The sequence below is a fragment of the Salmo salar genome, chromosome ssa20 (genome assembly GCF_905237065.1).
Source record: "Salmo salar chromosome ssa20, Ssal_v3.1, whole genome shotgun sequence".
Lineage (NCBI taxonomy): Eukaryota > Metazoa > Chordata > Actinopteri > Salmoniformes > Salmonidae > Salmo > Salmo salar.
The window spans coordinates 92,407,920-92,414,852 of NC_059461.1; positions in this window are offsets into that span (position 1 = coordinate 92,407,920).

The window sequence follows — 6,933 nt, forward strand, 5'->3', positions numbered from 1 at the left end:
TGAAGGGCTCTGGGTTGCAGTAGATTATATAGTTGGAGGTGAAGGGCTCTGGGTTGCAGTAGATTATATAGTTGGAGGTGAAGGGCTCTGGGTTGCAGTAGATTATATAGTTGGAGGTGAAGGGCTCTGGGTTGCAGTAGATTATATAGTTGGAGGTGAAGGGCTCTGGGTTGCAGTAGATTATATAGTTGGAGGTGAAGGGCTCTGGGTTGCAGTAGATTATATAGTTGGAGGTGAAGGGCTCTGGGTTGCAGTAGATTATATAGTTGGAGGTGAAGGGCTCTGGGTTGCAGTAGATTATATAGTTGGAGGTGAAGGGCTCTGGGTTGCAGTAGATTATATAGTTGGAGGTGAAGGGCTCTGGGTTGCAGTAGATTATATAGTTGGAGGTGAAGGGCTCTGGGTTGCAGTAGATTATATAGTTGGAGGTGAAGGGCTCTGGGTTGCAGTAGATTATATAGTTGGAGGGAAGGGCTCTGGGTTGCAGTAGATTATATAGTTGGAGGTGAAGGGCTCTGGGTTGCAGTAGATTATATAGTTGGAGGTGAAGGGCTCTGGGTTGCAGTAGATTATATAGTTGGAGGTGAAGGGCTCTGGGTTGCAGTAGATTATATAGTTGGAGGTGAAGGGCTCTGGGTTGCAGTAGATTATATAGTTGGAGGTGAAGGGCTCTGGGTTGCAGTAGATTATATAGTTGGAGGTGAAGGGCTCTGGGTTGCAGTAGATTATATAGTTGGAGGTGAAGGGCTCTGGGTTGCAGTAGATTATATAGTTGGAGGTGAAGGGCTCTGGGTTGCAGTAGATTATATAGTTGGAGGGGAAGGGCTCTGGGTTGCAGTAGATTATATAGTTGGAGGTGAAGGGCTCTGGGTTGCAGTAGATTATATAGTTGGAGGTGAAGGGCTCTGGGTTGCAGTAGATTATATAGTTGGAGGTGAAGGGCTCTGGGTTGCAGTAGATTATATAGTTGGAGGTGAAGGGCTCTGGGTTGCAGTAGATTATATAGTTGGAGGTGAAGGGCTCTGGGTTGCAGTAGATTATATAGTTGGAGGTGAAGGGCTCTGGGTTGCAGTAGATTATATAGTTGGAGGGGAAGGGCTCTGGGTTGCAGTAGATTATATAGTTGGAGGTGAAGGGCTCTGGGTTGCAGTAGATTATATAGTTGGAGGTGAAGGGCTCTGGGTTGCAGTAGATTATATAGTTGGAGGTGAAGGGCTCTGGGTTGCAGTAGATTATATAGTTGGAGGTGAAGGGCTCTGGGTTGCAGTAGATTATATAGTTGGAGGTGAAGGGCTCTGGGTTGCAGTAGATTATATAGTTGGAGGTGAAGGGCTCTGGGTTGCAGTAGATTATATAGTTGGAGGTGAAGGGCTCTGGGTTGCAGTAGATTATATAGTTGGAGGTGAAGGGCTCTGGGTTGCAGTAGATTCACAGCAACTGGGTTTGTCTTGGCTGTTATTTTATGTGAAACGTTTGAATATTCATGTATGTTTACATACTGTAGCGATGGGTCGTGACGAGCTGTTGTCGCAACCACTTTTGGCAAGAGATACTGGATGGTTCATTAGTTTGAACTAAATGGACGAATTCATGTTTAGTCTCACGCCTCATTATCCTGTTTAGACAGAGAGACACAAGACTGCCAAGTTAACTAAATCTCCATTTTGTCTGTTTAAATGCTGAGTGATGTGTTAATGTTTGTTTTATTTAACGTCAAGCTGTGCTGTGTGTAGAGGACTGTGCTGTGTGTAGAGGACTGTGCTGTGTGTAGAGGACTGTGCTGTGTGTAGAGGACTGTGCTGTGTGTAGAGGACTGTGTGTAGAGGACTGTGTGTAGAGTGCTGTGCTGTGTGTAGAGGGCTGTGTGTAGAGTGCTGTGTGTAGAGGACTGTGCTGTGTGTAGAGGGCTGTGCTGTGTGTAGAGGGCTGTGTGTAGAGTGCTGTGCTGTGTGTAGAGGGCTGTGCTGTGTGTAGAGTGCTGTGCTGTGTGTAGAGTGCTGTGCTGTGTGTAGAGGGCTGTGCTGTGTGTAGAGGGCTGTGCTGTGTGTAGAGTGCTGTGCTGTGTGTAGAGGGCTGTGCTGTGTGTAGAGGGCTGTGCTGTGTGTAGAGGGCTGTGCTGTGTGTAGAGGGCTGTGCTGTGTGTAGAGGGCTGTGCTGTGTGTAGAGGGCTGTGCTGTGTGTAGAGGGCTGTGCTGTGTGTAGAGGGCTGTGCTGTGTGTAGAGGGCTGTGCTGTGTGTAGAGGGCTGTGCTGTGTGTAGAGGGCTGTGCTGTGTGTAGAGGGCTGTGCGTAGAGGACTGTGCGTAGAGGACTGTGCGTAGAGGACTGTGTAGAGGACTGTGCTGTGTGTAGAGGACTGTGCTGTGTGTAGAGGACTGTGCTGTGTGTAGAGGACTGTGTGTAGAGTGCTGTGCTGTGTGTAGAGGACTGTGCTGTGTGTAGAGGGCTGTGCTGTGTGTAGAGGGCTGTGCTGTGTGTAGAGGGCTGTCTCTGTCATTTTGATGTTGGGTTTCCAGATACGAAGGGACTTGTTTTCCTCAGTATTAGTTATATTTAGCTGTTTACAGAGCCTTCAGAAAGTATTCATACCCCTTCACTTATTCCACATTTAGTTGGGTTACAGCCTGATTTTTCTTTCTCACCCATCTGCACAAAATAGCACTTCATTATAATGTGAAAATATGGTTTTAGAAATGTTTGCAGATTTATTAAAAATGAAATACATAAATATCTCATTTACATAAGTATTCACACCCCTGAGTTAAATTCACCATTGGCAGTGATTACAGCTGTGAGTCTTTCTGGGTAAATCTCTAAGAGCTTTCCACTCATGGATTGTGCAGCATTTGCCCGTTATTCTTTTCTAAATTCTTCAAGATCTGTTAAGTTGGTTGTTGATCATCGTTAGAAAACCATTTTCAGGTCTCGCCATAGATGTTCAAGTAGATTTAAGTCAAAACTGTAACTCGGCCACTCAGGAACATTCATTGTCTTCTTGGTAAATAACTCCGGTGTAGATTTGGCCTTGTGTTGTAGGTTATTGTCCTGCTGAAAGGTGAATTAATCTCCCAGTGTCTGGTGGAAAGCAGACTGAACCAGGTTTTCCTTTAAGATTTTATTTGTGCTTATCTCCGTTCCGTTTCTTTTTTATCCTGAAAATCTCCCCGGTCCTTAACGATTACAAGCATACCCATAACATGATGCAGCCACCACTATTAAAATATGGAGAGTGGTACTCAGTAATGTGTTGCATTGGATTTGTGCCAAACATAACACTTTGTATTCTTTGCCACATTTTTTGAAGTATTACTTTAGTGCCTTGTTGGAAACAGGATGCATGTTTTGGAATATTTTATTTATGTACAGGCTTCCTTCTTTTCACTCTGTCATTTAGGTTAGTATTGTGGAGTAACTACAATGTTGTTGATTCATCCTCAGTTTTCTCCCATCAAAACAATTAAACTCTGTAACTGTTTTAAAGTCACCATTGGCCTCGTACATTACAGCCTTATTCTAAAATGTATTTCATAGTTTTTCCCCCCCTCATCAATCTACACACAATACCCCATAATGACATCACAATAACCCATAATGACATCACAATACCCCATAATGACATCACAATACCCCATAATGACATCACAATACCCCATAATGACATCACAATACCCCATAATGACATCACAATACCCCATAATGACATCACAATACCCCATAATGACAAAGTGAAAACAGGTTTTTAGAATTGAAATATGACATTTACATTAGTATTCAGTACTTTGTTGAAGCACCTTTGGAAGTGATTACAGCCTCGAGTCTTCTCGGGTATGACGCTAAAAGCTTGGCACACCTGTGTCATGATTTGGCCCTTTCTGGGGGTCGATCGTGGTATCCCCCCCCCCTCACTCTCTCCTACACCCAGGTTTTAGTATCTCCGGTCATAAATTCCTGGTGGAGACTCTCTCCCCCTGGTCATGCAGAAAGGGAGGGAGAGAGCACAGAGAGAGAACAAAAGACTTCCCTTGGCTGAACTCCTAAGTCCCCAAAATGGGAGAATTAAACAATATTGCTACTTTTGAGAATAGTCTGTGGACACTTAAGGGACAGTCATGACGAATGTGTTTCATTTGGTGATCTCACAAAGGACAGGAAACACAACATAACTGTATCTCTTAAAGTGTACATTTCCCAGCTGTCAGGTTTACATCTAAATACTGTGAAACGTATGTGATTAAACATGAAACTATTTGTGAAAAGATGTAATGTGATTATTAACCTTCTAAATGAGAGTATGGATTTTTCATATAAAGATGAACTAGTCAGTGGCCACACCCCCGTGAGCCCAGACATCACATAGAACCGCCCTTTTCTATTGTTATGTATAAAAGCCACTGCTGATCAAATTCACACATCAGACTAAACAAACCCCAACGTGAGCTGAAGGGTGTAAATAGTTGAATTTCTAAGACCAAAACTTGCCGGGTGACGCTGGTGTGTGAAGTGGTTTAAACTACAACTCTACCAAAGGACAAGACTATTCCACGTGGAGCATTGGCTACCCGGCTGAAAATTGTTACACTCTGAGACTATCGATCCCTACAGAATAAGAGCAAATCTTAGACACTAATTACTAGTCTGCAGCTAGAAATTGAGTAAACCGAGGACGAGAATACAGACAACCGCCGAAACATCTATGCTATGAGAACATTTCTGAATGGTACTCTGAAGTATCCATTTTAACCACTAAAGACTTTGCGACTTCAATGAAAGTTAACCAGAGAGACTTTGTCGACTTTCTCCAGCAGACGGATTCCAACAGAGAAGACGACAACGACACGCGGGTGTAAATTCAAATTGCAATTCCTTTTTGAATGAGCGACCGTTCATGGCAAAGGATTAGCATTTCAATTAATATAATTATAGACTGTGTGTAATGAATCCATTTTGTCATTCCCGCTCTTTCTCAGTCCCCACCCCTTTCCTTTTGTCTATCAAGCCGTCATATCGGCTTAGCCCACTAGGGACTCTTTCCTATCATTTTTTTATAACCAATATCTACTGTTTATGTATTTCTGTGATTATTTAGTTAGTTAGTAAATAAATAATTAAGCCAATTTGTATGTTGCTGATTCATTACGGGAACTAGGGTTCGTGCAGATAACCAAGAATTTTACGACATTCAGAGGATACTGATGGAAGGTAATAATTATAATTAATTAATAGCAGAATAATTGATCAGATATTAAAATATCTGAAGAGTTATATTCGGAAAATTATGACTCTGTAAACCAACATTTTCCTTGGTGCCCCGTCTTCCTAGTTAATTACATTTACATGATTAGTTTAATCATGTAATAAAAATGACAGAGAATTGATAAAATAGGTCTTCACATTTAATGATAAGTCAGAGACACGACACCTGTATTTGGGGGGTTTCTCCCATTCTTCTCTGCAGATATTCTCAAGCTCTGTCAGGTTGGATGGGGAGCGTTGCTGAACAGCTATTTTTAGGTCGCTCCAGAGATGTTAGATTGGGTTCAAGTCCGGGCTCTGGCTGGGCCACTCAAGGACATTCAGAGACTTGTCCCGAAGCCACTCCTGGGTTGTCTTGGCTGTGTGCTTAGAGTCGTCCTATTGGAAGGTGAACCTTCGTCTGAGGTCCTGAGCACTCTGGAGCAGGTTTTCATCAAGGATCTCTCTGTACTTTGCTCTGTTCATCTTTCCCTCAATCCTGACTATTCTCCCAGTCCCTGCCTCTGAAAAACATCCCCACAGCATGATGTTGCCACCACCGCGATTCACCGTAGGGATTGTACCAGGTTTCCTCCAGATGTGACGCTTGGCATTCTGGCCAAAGAGTTCGATCTTGGTTTCATCAGACCAGAAAATCTTGTTTCTGATGGTCTCAGAGTCTTTAGGTGCCTTTTGGCAAACTCCAAGCAGGCTGTCATGTGCCTTTTACTGAGGAGTGGCTTCCATCTGACCACTCTACCTTGAAGGCCTGATTGGTGGAGTGCTGCAGAGATGGTTGTCCTTCTGGAAGGTTCTCCCATTTCCACAGAGGAATTCTGGCGCTCTGTCAGAGTGACCAGCAGGTTCTTGGTCACCTCCCTGACCAAGGCCCTTCTCCCCCAATTGCTCAGTTTGGCCGGGCGGCCAGCTCTAGGAAGAGTCTTGGTGGTTCCAAACTTCTTCCATTTAAGAATGATGGAGGCCATTGTGTGCTTAGGGACCTTCAATGCTGCTAAAAAACAAAATGGTACCCTTCCCCAGATCACTGCCAAAGGTGCTTCAACAACATACTGATTAAAGTGTCTGAGTACTTATGTAAATGTGATATTTCAGTTAAATTTGCAAACATTTCTAAAAACCTGTTTTTACTTTGTCATTATGGGCTATTGTGATGTCATTATGGGCTATTGTGATGTCATTATGGGCTATTGTGATGTCATTATGGGGTATTGTGATGTCATTATGGGGTATTGTGTGTAGAGTGATTGAGGGAAAACATTTATGTAATCCATTTTATAATAAGGCTGTAACGTAACAAAAAGTGGTAAAAGGGAAGGGGTCTGAAATACTTTCAGAATGCACTGTATTTAGGCTTGCCATAACAACGGGGTTGAATACTTATTGACTCAATACATTTCAGCTTTTTATATTTTATTAATTTGAAATAATTTCAAAAAACGTAATTTCACTTTGACATTATGGGATATTGTGTTAAGGCCTGTGACAAAACATCTCAATATAATCCATTTTAAATTCAGGCTGTTTACACAACAAAAATGTGGAAAAAGTCAAGGGGTGTGAATACTTTCTGAAGGCTCTGTATCAGAGTACCTCATTGCAGTTCTGCTACAAACACATGCATAGTGCTACAGAATGTTAAATGTCTTTCTCAAGAGCTCTTTGTCACTTCAAGGTATTAACT